The sequence below is a fragment of the Chelonia mydas genome, chromosome 8, assembly GCF_015237465.2.
Source record: "Chelonia mydas isolate rCheMyd1 chromosome 8, rCheMyd1.pri.v2, whole genome shotgun sequence".
NCBI lineage: Eukaryota > Metazoa > Chordata > Testudines > Cheloniidae > Chelonia > Chelonia mydas.
Window position 1 is genome coordinate 3031831 of NC_057854.1, and position 27716 is coordinate 3059546.

Consider the following 27716-nt stretch of genomic DNA (forward strand, 5'->3'; position numbering starts at 1 on the left):
ACATACATAACTCCAATTGTTTGTGACAGTTATGTACATGTATCAGTGGGAGAAAAAAACCTGCACTTCAACTGTGGGCTGCTAGAGAAACCAGTAGTATATAGCGGGCGTCTTGAACTCAAACTACTTTTTCGAGTAGTGTCCCTATGGGTGCTCTACTTCAGGTGCGCATTGCACCTCTTGAGCTCTTGATTGGAGAGTTCGAGCTAGCAGCGTCCATATGACCTTCACATGTGCCCTGTACTTCCTCATGGCAGACCCTGAGGCTATATAGAGGTGTGTGACGAAGCTGCCCTCAGTTTCTTCTCTACCGCCTTGATCTGAGAGGGAACCCTACCACACCCACCTAGAGCATACTCGGCCTTCTGTTTTTTCTTGCAGTTAGGTAGTTGTAAGGAAGGGCTGGTCTTCACTACTGGGAAGATCGACGTTGATGTAGGTGGTGTCAATTTAGTTGGTCTAATGAAGACCCACTAAATCGACAGCAGAGTGCTCTCCGGTCGACTCCAGTACTCCAGCTCCCCGAGAAGAGTAAGGTAAGTCGACCAGTGAGCGTCTCCCGTCGATGCAGCGCAGCAAATATACTGGGGTAAGTTATTCACGTAGCTGGAGTAGCATAACTTAGGTCGACTTACCCTGGTAATGAAGACAAGTCCTTAGTGTTCAGTGTAGTGTGTTTTTTGGTTTTTTTTTAGGATTTTTCCCCCCCTCTATTCCCTCCCGGAGAATTGTCTTCTCCTGGCAGGACATGCCTGGCTTGCCAGAGTTCAAACACTGCCTCTCTTCTCGGGAGGCTCTGTGGGTAAGCAACAGGTACGCCAAGTGTGTCCATTGCTTGGGGGATTCCCATATCTCCCAGAAGTAATTCTGTTTGGTTCTTATGTCCAGAGCAAGGAAGAATAGTGAGATAAAGCTCAAACTGCTAGCCATGGAATACACCCTTCAAGCCATGGAATACACCCCAAGCCAGGTCAGGAACCCCCCCCCCCCCCAATACATCTGTCCCTGGATAGATCCAGTGCCCCATCAATCTCAGGGCATGGTTCCTCTGAGAAAGGAAAGTCTATGAAACCCACTGGGAAGACTCCCAGAAAGAGGACCGTGGACTCTCACTCTAAGGAGCCTGCTCCAAAAAAGACCACATCCCTGGTAAGGTCCTCGGTCTCTGAAGGTAGCATTGAGTCTGAGGACTCTTCCTCTAGTACAGCAGGCCTGTGGAGCCCTGGAGCTCCAAGGAGAGGATGCATGGCTCCAGTAGGGCACCGATGCTCTCCACCAGTAAGGAGAACAAGCACAGAGAACCGTTGAGTTCGGCCTGAAGCATCAGCCGTTGGTGCTGACACACACCTCAATCCAGCCATCAATATTGATGCAGGCAGCTCAGCTGGGAGTTTCTGTGCAAGTGGTACCCTCGGTACTGAGCAAGCAATGGCATCTGATATCTACAATGCCTGTACTATGCCCATCGTCCTCGATGCTGTTGGGAATTCCTATACTTGAGGTACCTCTCAGTGTTGGAAGAACCAGAGTCCCATTGTTGACAGGTACTGAATGTCTCTCGTTACTGAGGCCTCTGTCTCTGAGCAGCCATCCCATGGCCCAGGGTTCTCCTCCATCCTCAATTGCTTCCTGACCTCCCCCATTGGAAGATGTGCAAGAAGAAGATTCCCAGTAGGTCTCCTTGGTTCCAGGGAGGGTTCTCCTATGTAACCCTTTGGGAATCTGCTTTTAGCCAGCCACAGGGAGGAGCTTGCAGGTGACCAAGGATGGTAGAACCAGCTTTGCATGCAGCTCTGCATCTTTGCAGACCCATAATGGCTGTATTGGGACCTGTGGGCTACCTGTTGGCACCAATTTAACAGACGACATGTGTCATCCCCCAGGGAGACCAAGGTTTCACATCCTCCTCCCCACCCATCCCCCCACCACAGGTGGAAACTTTCAAAGAACAGGAAGCTAGGGCAGAAGAAGTTGTCACCCCTGACACTCCTATTTCATCATCACCGGATAAGACCGTTATGCCTCCACCACCTTCCATGGCTGATGACTTCAGGCAGTTTCAGGACCTCATTAGAAGGGTAGCAGATATTCTGCAGATCCTGCTGGAGGAGGTCAAGGATCCTCAAAACAAGCTGCCGGATACCTTGCAGTTGGCAACACCCTCCAGAGTGAATCTACCTGTTAATGAGGCGCTCCTAGACCTGACTAAGGTGGTGTGGCAAATGCCTGCCATTATTCCGCAATGTGCATACTAATGTGTTCAGCTCTCTCATTGGTCTACCTCCATCTTTCTTGCAGCATGTCTCTCATCTTACTGACATCGCAGTCGTCTGTATTCACAGGAAACCGATAAAGGTAGACAGAGGAGATGTATATTTTGAGTTATGTGAGAGCTTTAACTTCCCAGCTTGACTTGGAATAAATGATATTGTTTAGCTAAAGTCCTTCACATTTGAGAATGTGCTCCTTAGACAGAGATGGTAGTGCATCTGGGACTACAAAGGTCACTCACATAAAGAAGTCCAACAGTTTCTTTAAAGACTAATTTTATTTCTCCCTGTTCATACCCTGTTTCTGAAGAGTAGAGCCAAATTATTGATTATCTTCTTTTAGAGAGAATGTCAGTTTGGAATTTTGCCTCAGTGTCCTCAGTTGGGACTGTACTAAGCTTAAAGAAAGCAATCCAAATAACTAGGTTTCAATTAATCTAGTTTCAACTGATTAAGTTACATACTTCGATATTTCCCAGACTGGGTAATCACTTTGGGTATGTCTGTGCTGCAACTGGGAGGTGTGATTCCCAGTCCAGATACTCTCGCTAGCTCAAGCTGAGCTAATGAGAGTATGCAAAAAATCACCTTGTGGATGTTGCACCATAGGCTAGCCACCTGAACTCCGACCAGGGGGTTGGGGACCCTTGGACTCAGGTGGCTAGCCCAAATGGCCATCAGTGCCAGCTAGGAATCACTTCCCAGTGTAGACATAACCTTTGAGATCTGTAAGTACAACGGAGACTTTCATGACTGAATAATTCCATCAATAGGCCTAAATGAAGCCAGTGTAAAAACACATACTAAGGGCATGGCTACACTGGAAACTTCAAAGCACTCCCATGGGAACGCTCCTGGTACTCCACCTCCACAAGGAGATTAGCTCTGAGCGCTGGGAGCATGGCTCCCAGCGCTCGGGCCTGTCTATACTAGCAGCTCAGACTTGCTGCACTCAGGGGTGATTTTTCACACCCCTGAGCCAGCAAGTTAGAGCGCTATAAAATGTAAGTATAGACAAGCCCTAAGAGTTTTGAGGAATTTTGCAACCTCAAAAGGGACTCCCCTGCTCTGTCCCCGAAGGGCAAGGATTATAAAGATGGGGTAGTGCAGAAATATTTAATGTCTAGGTTGTGACGAGGTGGTTTTTGGTCTCTAGAAGAGTTGCTCTTAGTAATGTTTTAGGACAGTTGTGCATGTCACAATGATTACAACTTTAGACTTGGCCACACTTTCTTAGGGCTGCATCCTCCTTCACACATCACTGCTTCAGACTTCTGACTTTGTTTACCCAATGTTCGTTGCATTCTTATCCCAGTCACTCTTTTGGGGTTGAACACGACATTATTTCTGGTTTATCTTGGGCACCTCTGCTAATTTGTGAAAACAGCAGCAAACTGAAGTAGATGATCACACATTTGGCGACTAAAATTTGATTTAGTAGCAGTGCAGATAGCCACATATGAGACACTTTCACTTTGAGTTCTAAGCTAATGTAAATTGTGTTAGAAACACTGGAGGGATGTACTTTAATTATTCTTGTTTTAGGGTTGCTGAATCGTTAACAAACCAGTACTTTGTGTAGAATAGTATTTTTGAATAGATAAGTAAATCTTTTTGGACATGGATCAGATTGTCATTAGGTTCCAGCTAGTGTGATACCAAGCCACTGTAGAGTGTCTGTGTTTTAAGGAAGCTTTCTATGATACTCTTAAAGTGTATTCCATATCATCCTCACCAGTTTGATATAGACTGCATATTTATTGCGTAGCAGAAAATAGCTGGCCCATCTAGGATACAATTAGAAATGTTAAAATGACAGGATTAGTTAGAATTTCTCAAACTTCTTAAAATACACAGCCCAGCCTCATTAATCTGCAGCAATGATAAAAAGACCTAATATGGATTAGGGAATATGCTCCTCTCCTTGTTGTCTGCCCTATCCCTGCCCCCAAAACAGCAACTGATATTCGCCTCATTTATCACTTGAGTGCCACCTGACATGCAGCTTCACACACACAAGGTAGGATTTCTTGCCTCTTAAAAAGAAAAGGAGGACTTGTGGCCCCTTAGTCTCTAAAGTCCTTCTTTTCTTTTTGCGGATACAGACTAACACAGCTGCTAGTCTGAAACTTGTCTTTTAAGTGGGACTTGGGGGGGAGCACTGTGGAAGACTGGCAAGGGACAGGAAGTGTTTTGGGGGTTATGTTCTATTGAGGTTCTACAACTTCTTACAATATTCAAATTCATTTTGGAATGAATTTGATACAGTCAGAATCTCCCCTTAGATGGGGATCTCACTGAAGTCGGTAGCTGCGTGTGCATCTCTGAAGCATGAAAGAAAGCTGTAATTTTTCATGATGCTTTCTAGTCACCATATGATGAGATGAAGTAAGGCTGAAAGAATCTGCTTTCCAATTAAGCCTTGAAAATACTAAACATTCAGGCTGTTGCATGGTAAATTAATAATCTTTTTGGTGATGTCATAATATAGTTTTACTTGCAGTAACTTGGAAACTTAGAAATCCAAAACTTTCTAATTGGAAACTGGGTTCTCATTCCTATTTTCCATCATTAGACTGTCAAAATGACAGAATTCGTTTGGTTAATTATGCAAAATAATATAAATATATTATTGCAATTGTGCTAGGTAAATTGCTATGATCAGATTCTAGTACAGTAGAACACCAGAGTTAAACCAGTCAACCACACACCTCATTTGAAACCGGACAGCGCAGCAGCAGAAACCAAACAAAAAACAAACACACACACAAACCTACCAAATACTGAACAGTAATACTGGGGGTTTATAAACATAAACTACTAAAAAAATAAAGGGAAAAGTTTAAATTTTTTTTGACAAGATAAGGAAATGGTTTCTGTGCTTTTCATTTAAATTAAGATAGTTAATAGCAATATTTTTCTTCAGCATAGTAAAGTTTCAAAGCTGCATTAAGTTAATGTTCAGTTGTAAACTTTTGAAAGAACAACCATAACGTTTTGTTTAGCGTTACGAACGTTTCAGAGTTACAAACCACTTCCATTCCTGAGTTATTCGTTCCTCTGAGGTTTACTGTATGTACAAATCTTCCCATTAATTTGTAAGTTTTTATATCTGATCATAGTGAAAAATTATTTTAATGTGTTAAAGTCTGTTGCTTCATCTCAGATTTTCCTCTTTTCATTGTACTTGCAGGCAGAAACTAGAAACTGGGGCTATGATGGAAATGAAACCACCTTATGTTGTCTTTTGAGGATTTAATTGTTTGCTCTCCTAGTGGAACCATTTTAATAAATGATACCTCCGAAAGGAGAGGAAACTTCACATTGTCCTTCTATATGAGCATTTTAAAAAACTATTTTGTGTATATAATATTGACAGCCAAGCTTTGGAATACAAAAGAATATTTTATCTTCAGTGATCACCATAAGATATTTGTAATGTATTTTTAGCTCCGTCTCAGTTAAGTTCTCTCTTCCCCCACTGCCTCCCCGCCCCCTTCCCCCCCCCCCCCCCCAAAAAAAAAAGTTTAAAGAGCGACTGACGTATATAGATATCTCTTATCCTGCATGTTCCATTGTCACAATTTTATTTATATGCAATTTGTCTGGCATAGTTTAGTGTGAACCAATGGAGGTGGACTGTAGCCATTCATATAAGATCCTCTGGTTTGTTACATCTTATGAAATAACTTTCTCCAACTCTATAAAATAAAAGGATTTGTAGGTTGTGACTCTGCTTCACTGAAATCTTAAAAGTAAACAGAAGTATTGAACTAATTGAGTATATTGAGAGTTGGTAACTGCATCTTTTGTTATCCTTAATTGGCTATTCAGGGAGTGGGAAAGCAAAATTATAGTAATCCAAATTCATCAGAGAACAGAGGAAAATCTGAAACAGGAGAAGATTGGGCAGCAGTGTTTTTTTGCTGCTGTTCTTTAAAGCTGCTTCTTTTGATAAAAGGATGAAGATTTTAAAAAAATTGTGCTATTGTACATTGTGATGTTCCAGACCATTGGGTTCAAATATATTTAAGATGTATCTGAATATTGTTCCCAGTATGCATTTGAAACAATAATGTTTACTTAGGGAGCTAAAATTTTGCATGCAGAGATTATTCACGCTTAGGGTTTTTTTAATGTGAAAATTCTGTTATATTTTTCTAAGGGAGAACTTGGATTCAGACAGACCCATTTATGGAGACTGGATTAAAATGTTATGGCCAAGGAATAGATTCTGAAAGTAAGGTTATAGTGGAAATAATGTCTGGAATCTTAGGGGCTGCCTAGATACAACACTTAGAGTAAACTAGAGTAGAGTGTTCCTAGAATATCCAGAGGGAAGAGGAAAGAAAATACACTGCCTCCTTATAAAATATCTGGAGTTCTTTTTAACTTAAGAAAAGGTTTGTAGTATAACTCATTCCTTCTTCTCTAGAAGAGATATTATGTAATATATTCCATTCTCCGGAAAACTTGTTTCATTTTAGTTTCAGCTGTCTTGGGCTTGATCTACAGTTTTTGTACAGATTTAACTATTTTGGTTGGGGGGGGTGACTTTTTAAACCTAAATCAGAGGTCCCCAAAGTGTGCTGCAGCTCCTTTCCTGGCCTGGGGGCAAGGCCAGGAGCAGACCTGCAGCTGGCCACAGGCCTGGCTGCAGCCCTGATCCCACTCTAAGCCGTGGCCCCGCTCCCAGACCCATCCCTAGCCGCGGCCCCCTTACCCCTGTTCATATTACACCCCCCCACACAGCTGCAGTCCCGCTCGGGGGGGGGGGGGGGAGGCAAGGACAGCGGTGGGGTGGACAACCCTCAAAAGTTTGGGGTTTGCAGACCTCAATAGTTAAAGCAGTATACCCCCAACATTGGACTAGATTATACCAGTAGGAAAGTGTAAGTTATGCAGGTGTAAGTTATTCTCCTAACTGTGTCAACACTCAGGGTTTGTACTGTTTTTAACTATACAGGCATAGTTAAGGTGGCAGAGTTTTTGTGTTCACAAGCCCTAAGCGTTAGTGCAGACCAGCTTGGGTGTAAATTCTAATATACACGAGTGTGGTGTGAACATGATTGGTGCATACTAAAAGTCTTCTAGTGTATGTTGACATAGTACTGTTTTGAAATAGAACTACATCAGTGCATGCTAGGGAACTTTTAGCGTGCATCAACGGGCCCAGTTAGTGCACAGCACACTGGTGTGCACTATAGTTTACATCCCAGCTGGTGCACATCAACATGCAGTGTAGACAAGACCTTAGTATGTTGCAGCATAGCCTCTCTGCAGAATGTCTGAGCCAGTGCTGGGGCACTAAAAAATGAATAGTGGTGTTTGAGATTGGAAGAGTACCTGTTGATATCTCCATCACTTAACTAGCCAGCATATTGACCTGAATGTAATAAGGGGTTATTAAAAGATGTATGAAATGAAAAATTTCAAGTTGTTGAGTTGGTCAGCTCTCATTTAATAGATTTTTGCTGAAAAACCTCTTTATGTCAGCAAATTGGGTGTAATCAGGCTAAAATTAACTAGGTCACAAAGTGAGACCACGGACTATTGCTTTACCATCTGAACTAATATTTCAGCTTCTTCAAAACTCTAGATTACTTGAGCTCAGAGTTTTCCCCCGCCTGTTTATTATCAGGGTTGAATGGAGGGGGATAGCCTTAGTTTTGGCAATTCTTGCATCTCCAGAAAAAGGGAAGCCACTTGGGAAACTGTCTTAAATTTGTGTTTCTTTATCATTTGCAATGTGCTCTTCTTGCTATATGCCAATGGAGTCTAGGAATGAGCTCCATTGATCTAGTCACAGCCAATGCATTCTTGCTTTAGCACAATATAGGGCAAAAATAGTCACTTGGTCACTGTATTTATCTGGCATGATTTGCGAGATAAATTTGATAACTTTTTTTTATCAGATTTCAGTATTGCTTGTGAAAGGAATGCAGTAGACGTATTACAGCTACATGTGAGTAAAGCCCTTGATACAATATGTGGTTTGGGTATAATTGGTGTCCCATGAACTGAAAGCCTGTAAGTGCAAACACAATACTAAAGAGCAATGTATTGAGAAGGTGCATTGTAAGACTATCAATGTTTGTTAGGTACTCAGATGCTGCAGCGGTAGAAGTCTGTAGATTGAGAATGTTTCCCAGGAAATTAATGTGCTTGGGTGGGTTGAAAAGTAGTATTAGTAATTCAGAAGATGAGGACTGGGATGGAGGGTGGTTTTTTTTCCAACAGTGATTTTTTTTTAAAAAAACAAACAAAAACCCCACTAAATAATCACACACTCTAACTGTAGATGATGCTTGCAGGATAGTGAAAATATTCAGGTTTTATAAACTTGTTTTAAAAAAATGACTAAGGGTTTGTCTTAGTTGCAGTGTTGGCTTGACTTCACTTCTCCTGAGTTAGCCTAGTTTGAGTGAGAGTAGTCACAGTGCAAAATAACACTGAAGCTGCTTTTAAAATGGGCTCCAGATTTGGGCCGGTAAGCCTGACTTTAGTACCAGGCAGACAGGTTGAAACTATAGTAAAGAACAAAATTGTAAGACAAATAGATAAACATAATTTGCTGGGGAGGAGTCCACATGGTATTTCTAATGGGAAATAATGCCTCACCAATCTACTAGAATTCTTTGAGGGGGTCAACAAGCATGTGGACAAGTAGGATCCAGTGGCTATAGTGTACTTAAATTTTCAGAAAGCCTTTGACAAGGTCCCTCACTAAAGGCTCTTAAGCAAAGTAAGCTGCCACAGGATAGGAGGGAAAGTCCTCTCGTGGACTGGTAACTGATTAAAAGATAGGAAACAAAGGGTAGGAATAAATGGTCAGTTTTCAGAATGGAGAGAAGTAAATAGTGGTGTCCTCCAGGGGTCTGTACTTGGCCCAGTCCTGTTCATAAATGATCTAGTAAAAGGGGTAAACAATGATGTGGCAAAATTTGCAGATACAAAATTGCTCAAGATAGTTAAGACCCAGGCAGTCTGCGAAGAGCTACAAAAGGATCTATCAAAACGGGGTAACTGGGCAACAGCATGGCAGATGAAATTCAGTGTTGATAAATGCAAAGTAATGCACATTGGAAAACCTAATCCCAACTATACAAATAAAATGATGGGTTCTAAATTGGCTGTTACCACTCAAGAAAGAGATCTTGGAGTCATTGTGGATAGTTCTCTGAAAACATCCACTCAATGTGCAGCGGCAGTCAAAAAAGCGAACAGAATGTTGGGAATCATTAAGAAAGGGATAGATAATAAGACAGAAAATATCATGTTGCCTCTATATAAATCCATGGTATGCCCTCATCTTGAATACTGTGTGCAGATGTGGTTGCCCCATCTCAAAAAAGATATATTGGAATTGGAAAAGGTTCAGAAAAGGGCAACAAAACTGATTAGGAGTATGGAATGGTTTCCGTATGAGGAGAGATTAATAAGACTGGGACTTTTCAGCTTGGAAAAGAGATAACTAAGGGGAGGATATGATAGAGGTCTGTAAAATCATGACTGGTGTAGAGAAAGCAGATAAGGAAGTGTTGTTTACTACTTCTCATAACACAAGAACTGGGGATCACCAAATGAAATTAATAGGCAGTAGGTTTAAAACAAACAGGAAGTATTTTTTCACACAATGCACAGTCAACCTGTGGAACTCCTTGCCAGAGGATGTCCACAAGGCCAAGACTATAACAGGGTTCGAAAAAGAACTAGATAAGTTCATAGAGGATAGGTTAATCAGTGGCTATTAGCCAGGATGGACAGGGATGGTGTCCCTAGCCTCTGTTTGCCAGAAGCTGGGAATGGGCGACGGGATGGATCACTTGATGATTCCCTGTTCTGTTCATTCCCTCTGGGGCACCTGGCATTGGCCACTGTCAGAAGACAGGATACTGGGTTAGATGGATCACTGGTCTGACCCAGTCTGGCCGTTCCTATGTTCTTATGACTGTATGTGGATTATCAGCACCAAAGTGATTATTGTATTAGCTGCACAGGGTAGAGGAGACCCCACTGTATTACTAGCTCAAGCATCAGCAGCGCTTGAGCTTTAACCCTTGCTCCCTGACAGGCCAGCTAACTAAAGTTAAAGCACCACTTAACTCGAGATATAGTGTGTTTTGTGTGTAATCAGGAGTTGATTTAGGGACAATGGTAGAGTTATACCTTGAGCTAACAATGCAGTGATGGAAAGCCAATGAATGGGTCTTGTTTGATAAACCTGGTCCGTTACAGTGGCTGTTTTGCAAAGTAAGAACTGTGCTTTATTGTGAAGTGTGTACATTCTTCTTTGTCTACCATAGCCCCTCCAACCACTAATTCCTGGATATTCAAATCTCAGCTTGATTCCTAGATGTAAGGATAGTTTTAGATGTATCTAGAATTCCAGTTTGAATCACTGCACTACACAGTGTATTTGCTAGGACCGGTGGCTGAAGTCTTTCTCTAAGAATTCCTTTCTATTTTGTGGCGTAAGCACTCAATTTCTAATTGTTCAGCTAATACTTTTCAAGCATTTATAGTGTCAAGACCATTCTTTGGCAAGCTGTGTTACTTGTATGTTGGCAGCATAGCCCTGTCACATGCTCTTGATCTCTTTAGAAAGCCGTGGTGTGATCTGTTATATGCCTTACTGGAACACAATCAAAAGAGACCAGTAAATGAACAGTCATCAATAGACCAATATCCTCAGTGTTAGTTTTATTTTTTAAATCAACCAAATTCTTGCGTGGGGTACAATGGCTTTTGTTTTCTAGAAGAATTATCTTAATGTAATTTTTTTTAACAGAGAAATTGTCTCTGCATTAGCATGTTGATACATCATTGTTTGCAATGCAAAGAGTAATTGACTGTTTCTGCACTTAATTTTACAAACTTAAAAAGAAAAGTTGCCCCACAGCTAGTTATTTTGGAATAATCCTGCACTGATTTCCACAAATCCTTTCTCCTTAGTATTGTTAGTAATATGAAGCATGAGGTTCAAGGGATTCAGTTAATTCTTTCTTGTTTTTATGCAGCTTCTTATAATCCCTAGTGCTGTTGTCTCTCCTTTATACCAAAAGAAAAGGTGGGTGAATTGAACCCTGATTGTCCATTTGAAACCATTATTTTTATCACTTGTGTCTCATGGTCTTTCTAGAGGCAAAAGCCTGATTCTCTTCGCTGTGTGGAGATTTTTAGGGAGTTGAAGACTTTTGGGGCCTGTACGTGGAAGCCCCTTTGTCTTCAGTGGGGCTCTGTGCAAGCTTCAAGGGCTCTCGTGGGGATGGGGGGATTGGGGCCTTAAAGTGATAATTTAATCAAATGTAATTATGCTGGAGGAAAATGACATCAGAAATGTTTCTCAGACAGTGACTTACATCTATTCAGCATTTTATAAATGCACTTCACATTTAGTTTTTTTCTACAAGGACATTACTGCGTAAATTATATAAACACAGCAACGGGTGAAGAGCTGAGTAGGGGAGTAAAAACAGTGAAGTGTTGCATGATATGCTATGCTTAGGTGTCTTGTAAAAGGAAAAAACTGTGAATATAGTTACTATGTTAGTAAAATTTGGGATGATCCTTCGTTTGTATTGCAGTAGTACCTACATACCTCAATCAAGATTAAGGTGGTTTTGTGTGAGCCATTGCATGCAGCATAAGGAAGAGTTTCTGTCCCAAGTAAGGAACATGACAGAGGCAACAAATGGATGGGGGAGCACAGGAGCTCAATAATACTATTATGATTAGTATAATAAGCAGCAGACACACCTCATCAGCTGACCTAGTCATTGTTGAATGTTTTGTAGGCTAAGGTATAGGCTAACAATGGAAGTGAAATGATGTGCTCCCTTTTCTCCTCCAAAATCCATCCTTGCTCAAATAACTCTTTAGCTGATTAACTTCAGGGGTGAAAGATGTGATACTGGAGACTTGGGCCTTTCGTATCAAAAGTACTTTGACTCTTACAGAATATAATCAGATTTCACTTGTTCTTATCTGTGTCCCAGAGACACTTGAGACACTTGTCAGAGGAATAAAGGAAATGTTAGAAGTTTGTTCAGACCATTCTTATAAGGAAAATAAGTGCTTTAACATGTCCAAATAAAAAAATGTACATAAGTTAGTTTACACATAGAGTTCAAACACCAAATCAACAGCTGTATTCACATCATGGAATTTTACAATAAAACTTCATCAGTTCTCGCATTGGTTCAGTTGAATTGGTGGGGCTCATAGTCTAGGCAAGGCTTCAGTGACACTTATGAATATACCGGTGTAAACTAGTACAGCTTCAAGAACATCATCTACCCTATGGTTCCCACTGGTTCATCTGAACTTGTGTTGGAACAAGGGGAAGTATAACTTCTACAGAATTCTCTAGTGTAGACAAGCAAATATGTTCAACGCTTTATATTGTAAACCGAACTGGCTAAGGTGGAAGGATGGCCTTCAGGCTGAGGCCTTGGACTGGGTCTCAAGTGATCTGGTTCCATTCCTGCCTCTGCCACAGACTTACTGTTTGAATTTTGGGTAAATCACTTAATCTCGCTGCTTTAATTCCCCATCTATAAAATGGGGATGGTGTAAAGATCGTTACCTGTTATGTCTTTTTAGTTGGAAAGGTCATCAAGACTGATACTCCTATGTGTTTGTATAGTCCTTTAAGAGTTACTGTCATAAAAATATTAAGTTTGCTATGGGTGGCATCTGGAAAGCAAACCTTGGTACAACGGGAGCCTTCACTTGAGAGGTCTTGTAGCAGGAGTTTTGCTGGTCAAGAAAGACAGTGGAAGTTCTGGGTGGGAAGCTTGCACTCTATTTAGTGTAGCCAACATTGCCAGTGTGTCACGCACATAACTGAGAGATTCGCCAAATTCATCCCAAAAGACAAAAGGCGGCATTGGTGCAATGCTCTGCATATTTAGTATCCTTTGCACTCAAAATATCTGAAAGTCTATAACATTACATGTAATACACGTGTATTGTAACATGTAATGGGCCCAAATTAATCTCTGGTATAACAGCATCGTATTCATTTGAACTGCACTAGGGATGAACTAGGCTCAATGTCCAAGAGCACAATGTGCTGCATTTTAAACGAGGATGGGTTTGACTATTAAAAGAAAATAGTTGTGATGTGCATGCACTTGATGGGAGGTGATTTTGCATTAAGCATCTAATTTACAGATTGAGTGCTTTTTCCTTTTTTAGGAACGGTTGACTCCAGCAACTGATTGCAGAATAAATAATCCAAATAATTAGTGATTCCATCTGTAACTGTAGATAAATACTAATATTCGATCAATATTTTGTAAATTAATGTTTGTGTATTACTCACAATAATCAATTAACTGCTGCTGCCTCTGACCCTTCTGTAAACAGGTGTGTTTCCAACCTCCTCTGAATAAATCACATGCACATTTTGTATAGTCCAGATCAGCCCTTTTCTGAGATTTGACTTTGTGTAACACAACACTCAAACAACGCCAAAGCTTTCTCCAAGGTTTATTGCTGCTTGAGCTCTTTGACCCAGACCCTTGTTTCCTCATGCCAAGAGAGTTTCAACAAAATCCACCTGCTTGTATAACTTAGCAGTAACTGTACTGTGCTCCAGTGCAGGGTTCAAACAAACCGAGCATGGCTTAACACAGGAGCCCTGCCTCCCTATACGGGGTTTTAGATGTTCAAACACTGTTGCACCTGTCTGTGCAAATAATATGCTGCTTCTGTTATAGGACATCTTATGTATCAAACAACTGAGTTCATGTTTTTCTTTGCATCTAAAGCAAGAGACTCAGGCTTTCATAACTGAATATAAGACACTAACAGTGGCTATTTTCAATTACACCCATGTAACAAGCTCTTTAAAAAATCAAAATAGATGTGTGTAATTTTATTGTAAAATGTATTTGTGGAAATTATCTTCCAGTAACAGTTTAGTATTCTGTCCGCTAACTGATGACGCAGCAATGCTGTTAAATGTTTTAAGTGTAACTCTTTCCTTTCCACTTTAGCTTTAACTTCTGGCTAAAACCTCTTGCGTCTCCCACATGTCTCCTGTTCTTCCTTCTAAGAAGCCTAGGAATTATCATACTGACTATATATATTTTACTGACTATAAATATTTTAAGGGATATGCTTAGTTATTTTTAAACCTATGCTCTGAAGAATAAAGGCATATATCCGTACTATTTTTAATTTCTTATCTAATACAATTATGGATATTCTCATTATCTAGATAAATGTCTACGCTCTTGCTATCAATAAATTATGGCAGTGTGTTTCAAAGGTTAATTGTTACGTAAAAGTATATTTTTTATCAGTTTGAAATTTTGCTGTGTAATTTGCCCCATTATTGTATTATGAGAGGGTAAATAAGAGCACCTGTTTTACCTTCTGTAAAAGTAAAACAGGTGCTCTTACACAATCACAACTTAGACAAGACACTGAAGAGATCATCAGGACTATTTCCTTCTCCTCTAACTTTCTCCTCTTTCCCCCTCCCTGCCCCCCAAATCATTCCGTTCCGGATTACAAGAATTTCACCAGGGATATGGTAGAAATTCTGCAGCCTCCTGAGTGGGTTGAATTTAGTTTGATTAAAAGTTCAAGTAGCTCTCAACTACTTTAATCTCAAGTATCCTCAAATTCTTGCTCTATGGTTTTCCTTTTTTGTGCCATTAATAACCGCATTTAATTTCTTAAAACATGTTTAATATCCTCAACTTCATTTAAAACAGATGTCTTTTACTTGGTTTACAGTTCTGCTTTAGACGTTGAAACTTTATGTGCAACTGTAGATACGTGGTGTACATATATCTCTTGAATTTTTGATTAATTCTCCGAGTGATTTAAACACTAGTACACTGAGAGAAGAGAACTACTAAAGCATCCCTTTCTGATTAGTGCTGGGGATTGGGAAACTGCAGAAGGAGAACATTCACCTGTAGCCCTGTCCCTTGGGGTGCAAATACTAGACCTCAAAAGGACTTTGATGTCTGTTTTTCCTTTAGTACATCATGGTCTTGTCATTGATAGAACAAGCAAACCCCGCTATAGAAATCAAGTAAGGACTCTTCTTCAAAAGGGGAAAGAGCCAAAGCGCCCAGCAAAAAAGCTTATGTAGGTCTTCTGGCAAATCATCGTCATTATGGCAAACTTCTGGCTGCCATCCTTTCTTCCTTCTTAATTAAACATTTCATCTCTCTTCCTTAGAAGCCCTCTATCCCCCAAGAGGTGGCTGTTTGGGCAGAAGGAGCAGTCAGCAGTAGCTGTGGCCAGAGCACTCTTTTCCTCCTGGATGTGGTTGGTGAGCAGCTCCACCAGCAGTCAGATGGCAGGCCAGGGAAGCAATCACACTCAATCCCTAGTGTTACCTCTTTTAGGTAGTGGCTAACTCTGTCCTGAGGGAGGGAATGAGATGTCTAAATCCTGTACACGAACACAGTTAATTTAAAAATACTAATCTCATTGCTAGTTTGCCCATTACCCGAAAGAAAATGTTTTATTCACTTGTCCTGTTCATTATCTAAAAGTCTGAGAACTGGTTAAAAAGAGAAGTAAGTGTAATCATTCTGGCTACGAAATGTATCTAAACTGTAAGAACCAGAAATCTATATGTCAAAAATTACTAGGATCCCCAAACTACATGTTTTTACATCTTTTGGTTGTATATTTATCATAGTCTAAATGTAATTTGCATAACCTTGGGAGCATACAAATCAAAAGGAACTAAGCCTGCTAAACAGTGACTTCAACTGTAATAAGCCAGATTTGTGTGTGCATATTGGTGTAGGAAGAGAGATGGGGAAATTTGCCCAATTTGCAGTTCCATGACTACTTTCTCTATTCTATTCGTTTGAACACAAGCTTACTTTTCCAGTGTTTAGCAATGTAAGTATTGAGTCTTGTCTTCAGCTAAGAGGGTGTATCGAAAAGGAACTATTAAATCTCTTTATGAAATTGGTTTACATTTTTACTAATTCCATTCTTAGGATATGTTTCATTGTAAAAAGGTGCAGTGACTATAACATTATAGCAGTGAATACTGTGCAATCTAAACATTGTAAATCCACTGAGAAACCTAACATAATGAAATGAAATTCTTACTCTGTATTTACCATGTAGCTGTCGAGCCCTCCCATTAAAAGGAAGTGTGGTTCTTAAGTACTTGAATTTAGAACTTTCTAAGTACTTTGTGTGTTAAACAGCCTTTTTAAAGAAGGAAGTTTGTATAAGAGATCATATGTTAATAACTTTAATCCTACCGTAGACATGGCCATAGATGGGGCCAAACAGCTTGAATTTGGAGAGAAGATGGTAATGATTAGAGGAAGCCACTGACAGCATATCCAATTTTTTATTTATTTTTTTTTTTTTTAGATAAGTTGCAGGACTTTGGGTAGACTGAAAATGGGAAAGATTGGTGCTGGGGAAGGAAGGCAAGAGGTAACCAAGGAATAGACCAGGGTTGAAGGACTTGGATAAGAGAAGAGGCATGCTTTAGATGTGGTACTGAGTATCTGTTGACAACACTAAATGTGCTAATATCACTTATGGCAAGCCATTAGTGTATCATTTGATTGAAGTAACTAATTACGTTACCCAGGAATGTTACAATTGTTGATACTTTTGCTTAGTATTAAAACTGTTTGTTGTGACTGTCTGCATAAACTCTGACATGGATACTTTCTGTAACATTCTGATGGGTGAAGAACTGGAAATATGCATGTAACTGTGTGTGTGTGTAATTCAAGTCTACTGATTTTATATATAAGGAATTACTTGAAGAATTAGCAAATGTTTGACACTGAAGACACTTGAGTGACATTTCTGTTATCTATTATGCCACTTGCTTCTCTCATCCATGTTACATATGGCTCTTAGACTGTAAGTTCTTTGCAGAAGGGGTGTCGTCTGTATTGCAGCTAGCACAGTAGGGCCCATCCTTGGCATTAGGAGCAACCACAATATAAAAATTTAATTTATTAAGAAATGGTTTCTTGCTGAACTTGGTAAGGCTTAATGTGGCCACTGTATCAGCTTCCCGAAACACCTTTTCAATCCTCTAACTTGTTCTTATCCCAATAGATGCCTTAATGTGATTGTAAATCTAGCGCTCACAAAGCTGATGGAACCAGCCTTTGAGCCTCTAACCACTTTAGATTGCCTTCCTTATTGCCAGTAACAACATCAAGGAGAGTTAGTGAACTATTGGCCCTGGTGGCTGATCTTCCTTATGCTGTTTTATTTGGTTAGGAGACCGCGTAGAATCCCAGGCCCACTGAAATCAGTGGGAGTTTTGCCTTGACTTGAGTGGAACTGAGAATTTCGCCCTGTGCCCACAACCAAAATTCTTACCTGAGGTAGACTCTGACTTCAACTTAAATCAGATTCTCAGTTCGCCAGCCTTCTTCCCTAAATTACACTCGTCACTGGAAAAGGATAATGGACTTTGAGATGTTAGGGGGAAAAAACAGTCACTGGGGCCCTGAACCCTTAAATACTATCAGACCTGAGTGCTCACCACTGTGAGAGAGCTTACCTGTGGCCCCAATGGCTAGAGGTTTGTAGCGTCACATGCATCAAGAATTCTTTCAAAGAATATAACTATCTGAAGTACTTCCATGAAAACTTTCTCTTATTCCTAGGTACAGCATCACAGACTAGATATTTTTTGTTCAGTGTATGGTACTGGATCACTACAAGTTTAGATAGTTCTAAGGTTATCTTCCAATTCAGGTGTCCCATTGTCCTGTGCTGTTGTGCTTCTTGGCTAGCTTAAACTGCTGTTTGTAAAAGGCCTGAGGGTGGGTCTGTTTGTAATACAAGCAGTGCACAAAATATGAGCTTAGCTCATACTGGTGAAATATTTCCACAGTGATCTGTAACCTGGGAAAGAGAGCCCATGGGTTTGAAGATGATGGGTGGGATTTTTCAAAAGTACCTATGTGATCTAGGCGCACAAGTCAGATTGAGCTTTTGCTCCTGAGTCACTTGATTTGCTTTTGAAATTCCCACCCTATATGTCTTATGGAAAATACATTTATCATTCTGTTTTTGAACAAGTACTAATTGATTACACACAAACTTCAGTGGACAGGAAAGACTGAACTGTTGATAGTGTGGGGGGTTTTTTCTCCCAAAGCACTTTTAAAATTTCACCAGAAGAGGGCGACTTCCTCTCTTATGACATGGGACACTGACCTTTTAATGCAGATTTCATTGTATAACTACTTAAAAACAATAGTCTCATGTTTTCTAAAACATTTTGAAAAGGGAAAAAAAATGTACTTTAGCTATAGCACAGCATTGGTATAAGTTGTAGCAGCTCTGGAAATGGAATGATTCTGTTACTTAAAAATCTGTTTTAAGTGAGAAGTAAAAGTAGTTCATGAAGGGAAAGGAGGGTATATTCTGTACAGCGTATTAAGGTGTTCATAGCAGCATGCAATCCTCATTTCTTTAATTTGGCATGCTTTTTAAAGGTTTGAAAAAGGGGTTGCTGCATAGTGGGTTATCTTATTTACTTGGTACTGTTTTAACCACAGAAGTTGTAAGGCACAGGAAATAGCTTTATAGTTCCTTCCTCCCCCAAGTCATAATTCAGTTGTGGACACCAGGATGTTTTTCTTGGCTTATCTCTTTCTGTACAATTTGCCTTGCACATCTGCCACATAAATTATGAAATTGCTAACTTGAAAAAATTAAAACGATATTCAGACTCTTACTGTGGTATAGTGAAGATGGTATCATTGGTCAAAAAACTCAAATGATTGAGAGTTCCAGAGAGGGAATTCTTATCATATCCGGCATTTATATACAACATTGCCTGCTGTTGTCATCAGTGGCACCAATTCAGATATTTCTTTGGGGAGGGGGAGCAAATTCTGATTCTCCCTCAGCCTGGAACCTGTTCTGGTCCCCACTCATCCACCCTCCTCCTGCAGGGACCTGGGATCTCCCTTGGCTGGCAAGTCTCCCCTCTTACCCACACAGCGCATAGCAGGTGTCACAAGGAGTTGAGTATTTGCCAGACTCCCCCATGCTGCCCCGTATGCTAACAGACTTCCTGTGTGCCAACTCACAACACCACTTGCTAAAATTTGGCTCAGCAGCCCCTCTCTATGGAGGGGCAGGTGGGTCAGATTTCAGTGAACTGCAACCATGTAGTCTGAGCAATGCTCCAGACAACTCTGACAGCAGCTGTACTGATTTAGTACGGGACTACTGCTTAAAACTGTTTGGGCGATATCCCTCCCCAGTTCCACAGCCTATGGAACTTTGAGCAAGTGCAAAACCCTTGTGGGAGAGGGAGCCCTTCATGCCCTCTCCTGCTCCAACTCCTTGTAATTGTGCCACTGGTCTTCATTCTTGTGGTGTTTTAAACTGCTGTTCAAAAGTAGGTAATTTCAAATGGTCAGGTAGCACTTGACCGAAGGCATTTTGAGAGGCATTTTAGAATAAGGGTGCCCATCTATTTCTCAGCTGAATTTGACCTGCCGGTGTCATAGTTGGCATCCATATGTTGCATCTGTAAGATCTTAAATCCAGACTGCACATTTCATAACAATACTGACATAACTGACACAAACTAAATGAAAATGACATGAGCTGGCTAGTTGAGAATAAGTGGGGGATTGCTGGCTGGTAAGATGGTAACTAACCTATGTTGGATTGATGAAGACTTTATTTTTTTTTTAAATGCACTGTTAAGATTTATTCCAGGTACAATTGACTTCCCTTCCTCTGCAAACCTAGTCAATAGGCTTGAGGAACTTTGATACTTGAATTTCTGGGGGGGTGGTTGGGAGAGCAGACAGGCAAGTAAGCATGTGACCTCCCACTCCCATCTGTGAACCAAACTACTTGGTGCATTAAGCTTTCTAAGGCAGTGGCACATACTGTAACAGGTTAAGCCAATGAAATCCTAAGGCTGTAATACACCTTTTCTTCTGAGCTCTGATATACAAGGAACAGGACTTAAAGGTTTAAAAAAGAATATATTTCTGAAACAGGTGCTTGTTTTGGATGGGTGATCAACTCTGTTTCCTCAGAGTCTGGAACAAGTGATGCCATGATAATCTGCTAACAGAAGGAGGTGAATAGAGCTGTATGATCAAACTTTTCCTCTTCTGGGATGTTAATGTTTCTCACATGTTGTGCTGGCCCCTAGTGGTGGCTGAGCAGTGCTGGGGTTCAGGAGCTCAGGTTTCTCATGTTACAGTTTAAATGCTCTATTGAAATATTTCAGGCACAGCTGGCTAAGTATTAGGTAAATTATTTTAATAACAAAGTAATGCTTCTGGAAAACTAATTGTAAACTGTATATAGATGGACTAAACAGGTTAAGAGCAGCTTAGGTAGGAATGTGGGGAAATGTCCTTTATATGAGCCAGTTGGAAATTTTGTATGTTATGACAGATCAACAGTAGAGGCCAACTTCTGAGCCCAATATTAAGACTGCGTTGTTTATATTGAAGGAAAACCTTTAACTTTTTAAAATGCATCTGTTTTCCTCCTACAGTACATGACTGAGGATCCTTTGGTTAGCAATCTAGGTACTAAAGATACTTTATCCACTCAGACGTTTGGACATAGCACTTCTGTTCTGTCTCTTGATGATGACGAGCCTGTTAAATGGTAGAGGAAAATTTCTGACTTCTTTCTAAACACAAGGTCTACTGGATAACTGCTACTTCATTGCAAATATAGTATTAATGTGAGCTGCTTTTTCTGCTGTTAAGGTGATGTGATAAATGTTCACGCTGGTGATATGATGTGTAAAAGAGAGGTTATTTTACTCTATAAGTGTGGATGTTACTATTTTTGACTTCTAAAGGTTATGTAATATAACCTCATGTTTAAATAAACCCCCTCATTTTACCTATTATGCCATTTTTAGCCCCTAGCTGTGCTGCTTGTGTGAAGTCAGAGGACAGGTCTGAACAAAGCTCATAAGAGAGGCACGAATGAGCTGACTGAACTATTAAACTGGGTTTCTGTCTCTTACCACAAGCAAAGTCCTATCTCCTCCAGTTTGGGTGTTTAGAGCAGATCCCAATAACATGCACTGAAATGGTTAGTAGTTAAATTGGTTGGAGAGATGGTCTCCAGCACTCATATTACTAGAGTGAACACAGAGCTCAGTCTGAGTCTGCTTACGTTCCTGGAAACTCCCAAGTCCACACTGGACATGCTCAGAGGTTTACCTCAGGAGTTAATTACTAGCATGATATTACATGGATAAACATCCCTATGTGTTTGTGTGTACCCCTCCTCAAGAGTCTTGATACTCTGGTTGAGACAGCTGTGCAGGAGGGAGAGAGTGCAAGGAACTACTTGCTTATTGAGCCAGATACAATGTGATCTTTACCCCTGTTGTAAGATGGATTTATTTATTTATTTTGCATATCCATTTTCAGATGATGTCAGCCATTGACCTCTTATGGTTGACAAGTAACTAGATTGATATGGCCAGTCTGAAAATACAACAGATCTTTGTTAACATATTTTTATTTGGTTTTATGGGTGTAGGGCTTGAGGTTGCAAAAAAACACCATTTGTTGATGTAGAAGAGGAGAGCACTAGATTGTTACCAACTCTGAATACATAACCATATTTTCATGGCCCCAATATAAGATTTTATTTTATTCTCCGCTTAATAAGAAAACTCTGTTTGAAGTGGTCAGGTAGAAGGTATTGTGGGAACTGCTTCATAAAAAGGGAATAAGCAACTAACAAAATTAGACTTGATGAAGACTGAAGTGTTCACATCTCAAAATTGTTAAAAGGTATGACTGTTCAGCAGATGGTAATTATAGATTGAGGATAGGACTATTAGGCATATACTGTGATAGCTCTTATAGAAATAACTTCAATTATTTTAAAAAAAAATTCTTATCTCTTGCAAAATTTTCTCCCTATACTAAGCAATGTTTTACAGTAATAGAGCTTTTGTTGCCCAGTACCTAACCTAATAGTCTTTATCAAAGGAGTAATTCTTGGGAAGGAATGATTTCAAATGTGGGTTGCTGTTTTTCTTTCTTTTTTTCTTTTTTTTTTTTAAATTTTGGTGTTTATTCAGTAGTGTTGGTATTAAAGCTTTCTATAATATATAACTTTTTTTTTTACTCAGCTTTACTCTTCAAATGGAGATATTTAAGGAATGATCTTTCATTGCAAATTGTTAATGGTGGTAAAAAAGAGTTTCTCGTTTCAGCTTTTAGTATTTTAGTGTTCCCAGTTGTAAAATTAAAAAAGGAAAAACAGAAGGTGCATAACCCAGTAAGGTCCTTGGAGTAATAGTTAAAGGTATAATATTATGCACATAGGAGTTCATGTATATATGATATCATAATTGGTTTGAAATATGCATTTAAAAAATTTAACTGGGTAGCCAGGTTCCCTTTTCATGCTGCTTGCTCCCTCAGCACAGTGGGTAGCTTCCCAAAGGTTTGAGAAATGTTTCTAATTAGTCTTGCCCTGTCCAATCCAATACCTTTTTCCATCACTATAAAGAAACTATTATAATATTCCCTTTCACTATGACTTCAATTTATTTTAGGTTTCAGAGTAACAGCCGTGTTAGTCTGTATTCGCAAAAAGAAAAGGAGGACTTGTGGCACCTTAGACTAACCAATTTATTTGAGCATAAGCTTTCGTGAGCTACAGCTCACTTCATCGGATGCATACTGTGGAAAGTGTAGAAGATCTTTTTATACACACAAAGCATGAAAAAATACCTCCCCCACCCCACTCTCCTGCTGGTAATAGCTTATCTAAAGTGACCACTCTCCTTACAATGTGTATGATAATTTAGTTCTCACTAGTTTTGACTTAGCATTGAACAAAGCTAGTGCAGATCTCCTGTCCAGAATTGAGCCTGTGCACTTGCTGACACCACCTACATCAATAGGAGTCCTAATTCTCATAGCTCTTTAAATGGAGTGCCCTGACTCTTACCTCAGGCTGCACTTGAGGTTTTTTAGTTGTGCAAAATACTAATAACTTTTGTTATGCTGCTTGGTCCCTTAACCAGTATTAAGTGGGTTCTGTGTGTGGATACGTTTTACACTTTCCCATTACACTTCTTAGTGTGTGAATTTTTTTCTCAACCCCTTTTGATTGGCTCATATTTGCATTCCTTACCTAATATCGGCTCTTCTAGCTACTTTGAAGTAATAGTCAGTGCTACAGTGGGGATTGAATTAAGGGAATACTTTACTAGTGTTGCTTACATGGGAGCGTAGTTTTATTCAGCACAGTGATTCTCCCCGTGGCAAGAACTGTATTTGCAAACTCCAGTAAATACTGATTAAAGTGTGCTGCAATAGTTAGTTTTTATCCACTTCAAATTTTTATACTGATACTTGTAAAGCGGTACTGTATTCCTTGATACTTCAGGGATATTTCACAGTTTGGGTCTGGATCTGGGTGTTGGGGGAATCACTTGGACATTTCTGAATCCAGAAACTTCTCGTCATTAGAGGATTCTTGTGCACATTGAAGGGCTGAAATGTCATTTTCTAGTGAGCCAGGTATTTGTTTTGCTTCCCAAAATCTAGAGTTGGATGGTAAACCTCCCTTAGGAGTTCCAATTTGGGTACAAGTACAGCATAAGAATCTGTGGAGGGTGTCCTGTGATCCAGAATAATGAAAACCACATGATTGATGATCAAGGTTTCACCTCACAACATTGCAAGTATTATTTAAAACTGTTATCCCTAATGTTTTGGCTGAAAACACAAAATAGAACAGATTTTTCCTGGCACTAAAGTGATTTTTTTAGCCTAAGGGAACTTTCCTTTTCAGTGTTTATTTTATGGGTGTTTTATGGTAAAACACTTTGAAGAGACGTTGATACTTTCTGGAGAGCATAATACACTTCACCCTCTTTAATACGCTGTTCTTCAGAGCTGAGGAGCATTATCGAGATCTGATGATTCATTATGGGGTTCAATGTTGTGAAGAGCCATAGTACAGTAGCCTAAAATATTACTGTTATCACAGCCACGGAATGTATTGAAATCAAGTACTTAGAAAACTCATGTGCACAACATAGTTATCGCTTACTTATGTACACAGTGTTTCTTGTGCCTACTTTGTTCCTGAGTTGTGTGTACCATCTGTATGGTGAAAAATGATCTCTTCATGCTTTCTGTATTTAGTCTTGTGAAGTACACTCCTTCAGAAAATTGTAACACATTTAAATCTTTACTTGCAAATGAACTATTTCATTTGTATGCTTTAAGAAATCCATATATGTTTGTTTGTCTTCGGAAGAGCATTTCAGGTTTCTTCCCTCATTTTATTCCTGAAAGCTGATGTGATTTATGAGTGTTCTATAATATGAGTGGGAACGGATAGCTAATTTGTAAATATTCTGCACACCAAATTTTGAATGGAGCTTATTGTTTTTTGGCTTTCTGTTATCTTTGTAGGAATGGTTATAGAACTGACTTTTTTCTCCCACACCTCCTTTCTCCCTTCTCCCCCACAAAAAAAAGACAAGCAGCAGGAAATATAATGAAGCATGTACAATATTTCTCTCCAACCCGTTTCCCCTGTTTTCTGTTTTTAACTCATTTTAAGGCATGACACTTGGGCCTTGATGAGAGCCGCATTGCAAATATTCTAGATCTCAGGAAACCATAACTCAAAAAGAAATTTGGAATATTTATGAAGTTGCTGTATAGTTCTTTCAAAGATCCTTTCCTTTTCAGAAGCACATAAAACACTTTAAGTAAACTGGGTATGTTTAATCACAATAAAGGCATCTCTTTTTTTAGTTTATCTGGTTGTAGAATTAGGTGTTAAATATAAATATTCATTTTTTCAAAAACGTGAAGAATATTTAATCTTTGTTAATTGATCCACACTGAGACAAGCCAAATATTTTTAAATAATGAGGTGTACTGGCATTCCCACTGCCAAAGAATTTGAGAGCATCACTTGAGCTACCTTTTTAAAATTGTTGTAAATGTGTAGCTTTTTATATTTATAAACTTAACCCATCTGTTGCTGAGATTTTAAAATAAAGAACACCCCACGGACCACGGCTTTTTTTTACTGAACCCATTTATTTATTTATTTGTTGCTAGTGCCTCTTTCTGGCTAGAAATATAATAACCAAACCTATACTGACATCACTGACTTTGAAAAAAGGTGCTGGAACAGTGAATGAAAAAAAAAATTAAAATGTATCAGTGGGAGTTGACACTGATCTATAAGATTAAAAAGACAATTATAAGAAAGCTAACATGTACCATGTAAGCAGAAAGGAATGTGGCAAAGGTTTTGTAATCATTAATTTATCTTTTCCATATGCCGTACTTTTAACCTAATGGCTAAATCCACTTCTTCCGTTTACTTAACATCTCTATCCATGTCAAAACTGGCTTGTTATAAGATTTCAATTGTGAGGGCTTTAAATTAATGAGTTGGTGTAAATCCAAAGGGAATCTTTGAGATTATAGTGTGCTTTAAGCATTCAGTACTAGGATTCCTTCTGTTAGTCTTAACTATTGCATAACCATTTGTTTTCAAAGCAATCTGTCCATGAAGTCCAGCACGATTCCCTGGAAGCTGCCCAGTATAAACTAATCAGAGAGCCCCCCCTGGCGTCTGAAAGTGTCCTCGGATATTAAATTTATATCAATCACAGGAAGTCTTGGCAATCAAACTAGTCACTTTTTCCCTTCACATCTGGACATAAATTATTTTTTGCTGCAAAGGTCACAGGAATCATGGGTAGGGCATGGAATGAGGGCCATAGAAAACATGGGAAAGGAAGAATAAAACTATATTTCCACCTTTTTAAAAATAGCTATTTTTAAAAGACCTGGAACAAAGCCAAACTATACAACTTTTTTAAGTTTACATTTGTTTCTGAATTAACTGTGGCTTAAAGATATTTTGTTTTGGAACGTTTTGTGCCATTAGATCTCATCTTGGTATTTGAGAGCTTTCTACAATTTGCTGAGAACAATAACTTCACTGTAGGATGGTTTTAGAAATGGAGCATGTCTTCCTATTTTAGTGGGGTTTAACTGCACTTCCCCCCCATTGCTTACTTTCACCCCAGTATTGTGTTAGCCCTGTACTTTGAGAAACTATTTAGTTGATGCTGGTATTTTTACTGTAAGTTTCTTTTTTATGTGATTTTTTTTTTTTCCCAATCTCAAACGTTACTTGAAATATAGGAAACTCTTTTTTATATTCCCCATCCCCATCCATCCCTTCAAACAAGAGCTTGGGGAGGTTTTATAAAAACAAACAGAACCTTTCCCTTTTGACCCACAAGTTTTCCTTACATAGGACAAGAAAACTAGTGTGCTGAAAGCTGCAAAGCTTCTGAAGCCTGTAGTTAAACAAATAAATGAAAATGTTCCATATGCATGAGAATTGAAAATGGTACTAGCTTACATCTGGATGTCTACAGCAAACAAAACAGCAGAAACAAAAGTTTGTAGGGTTTTTTAAATAGTTTTTAACGGTGACTTTATACAACCCTAATTGCTATTGTTCAAACCTATTGCTCAAACCTATTGCTGAGTTTGGACATGCTTTCTTATACAGATCATAGTCTATTAGCTTGCTGATTACTTACTCAGCCATGTAGGTTATGCTTTCTTCAGACACAGTCAAATAAAATTATTTTTCAGAATCTGATTGCAAGAATTCTAATGCTGAGAATCCCTGATTAAGCCTAGGAGATCTACCTCTGGATTTATTACCCTCTGTGTCCTTTTCTGGCTCTTAAAAACTTTTTGCTTCTCCTTTCTCTTTTGCTTTACACTCCCAGTTTCATCATTCTTCTGCACGGAGGGTTGGATGGGTGTCATTTTAAAACCTATTCATGCTTCTCCCTAAACACCCAGACGGGTGACTGTAAAGCAGTGTTTTTGTTGCCATTCCGGATTCAGAGAACAAAGGAAGGTGAACCCAGTCTCCGTCATAGCATTACTACTAGGCCATTGGACCAGTTCCGCATTTCATTCCATTTGGTTTACAAGACGTTCTGTGGACTCCAAGTTGAAAACAATCATGTTGCAGCAACTTCTTTCAGGTTCTGAAACCAGTTGTATAATGTGTTTAACAGTTTTTTTTCTAAACTTTGTAGTATAAGGGGTATAAACATAACCATTGCATATCTATTTTAAATACACTAGAGCGTGTGAACATTATACAAGTAGGCAGAGTATAGGTAATGCTGTGTCTTTTAGTTGTGCAGTGTTTCTCTGATGTAAATGTGAATATGCACAATTATTCCATTTTCCCACTGGCACAACATCTGAAAAAAATACATCTTTAAATATTGCCGTTGGAGAGCTCTTTTCATGTGAATACAGTTAAGGAATAAATCCATTGAGCCCCTCTTTTGTTCAGGTTAAGGCAGATCATCTTGCTTCCAGAGTATATTAGGACTTTTTTCGTAAGAAAGCATTAAAAATT

General features: G+C 39.4%; 1 protein-coding gene across 1 annotated transcript in view; it reads left to right on the forward strand.

The window, feature by feature from the left end:
- CLINT1 (clathrin interactor 1) overlaps nucleotides 1-27716 on the forward strand; it is a 76464-nt gene that overhangs the window by 10899 nt on the left and 37849 nt on the right. The gene's annotated exons all lie outside the window — the stretch shown is intronic.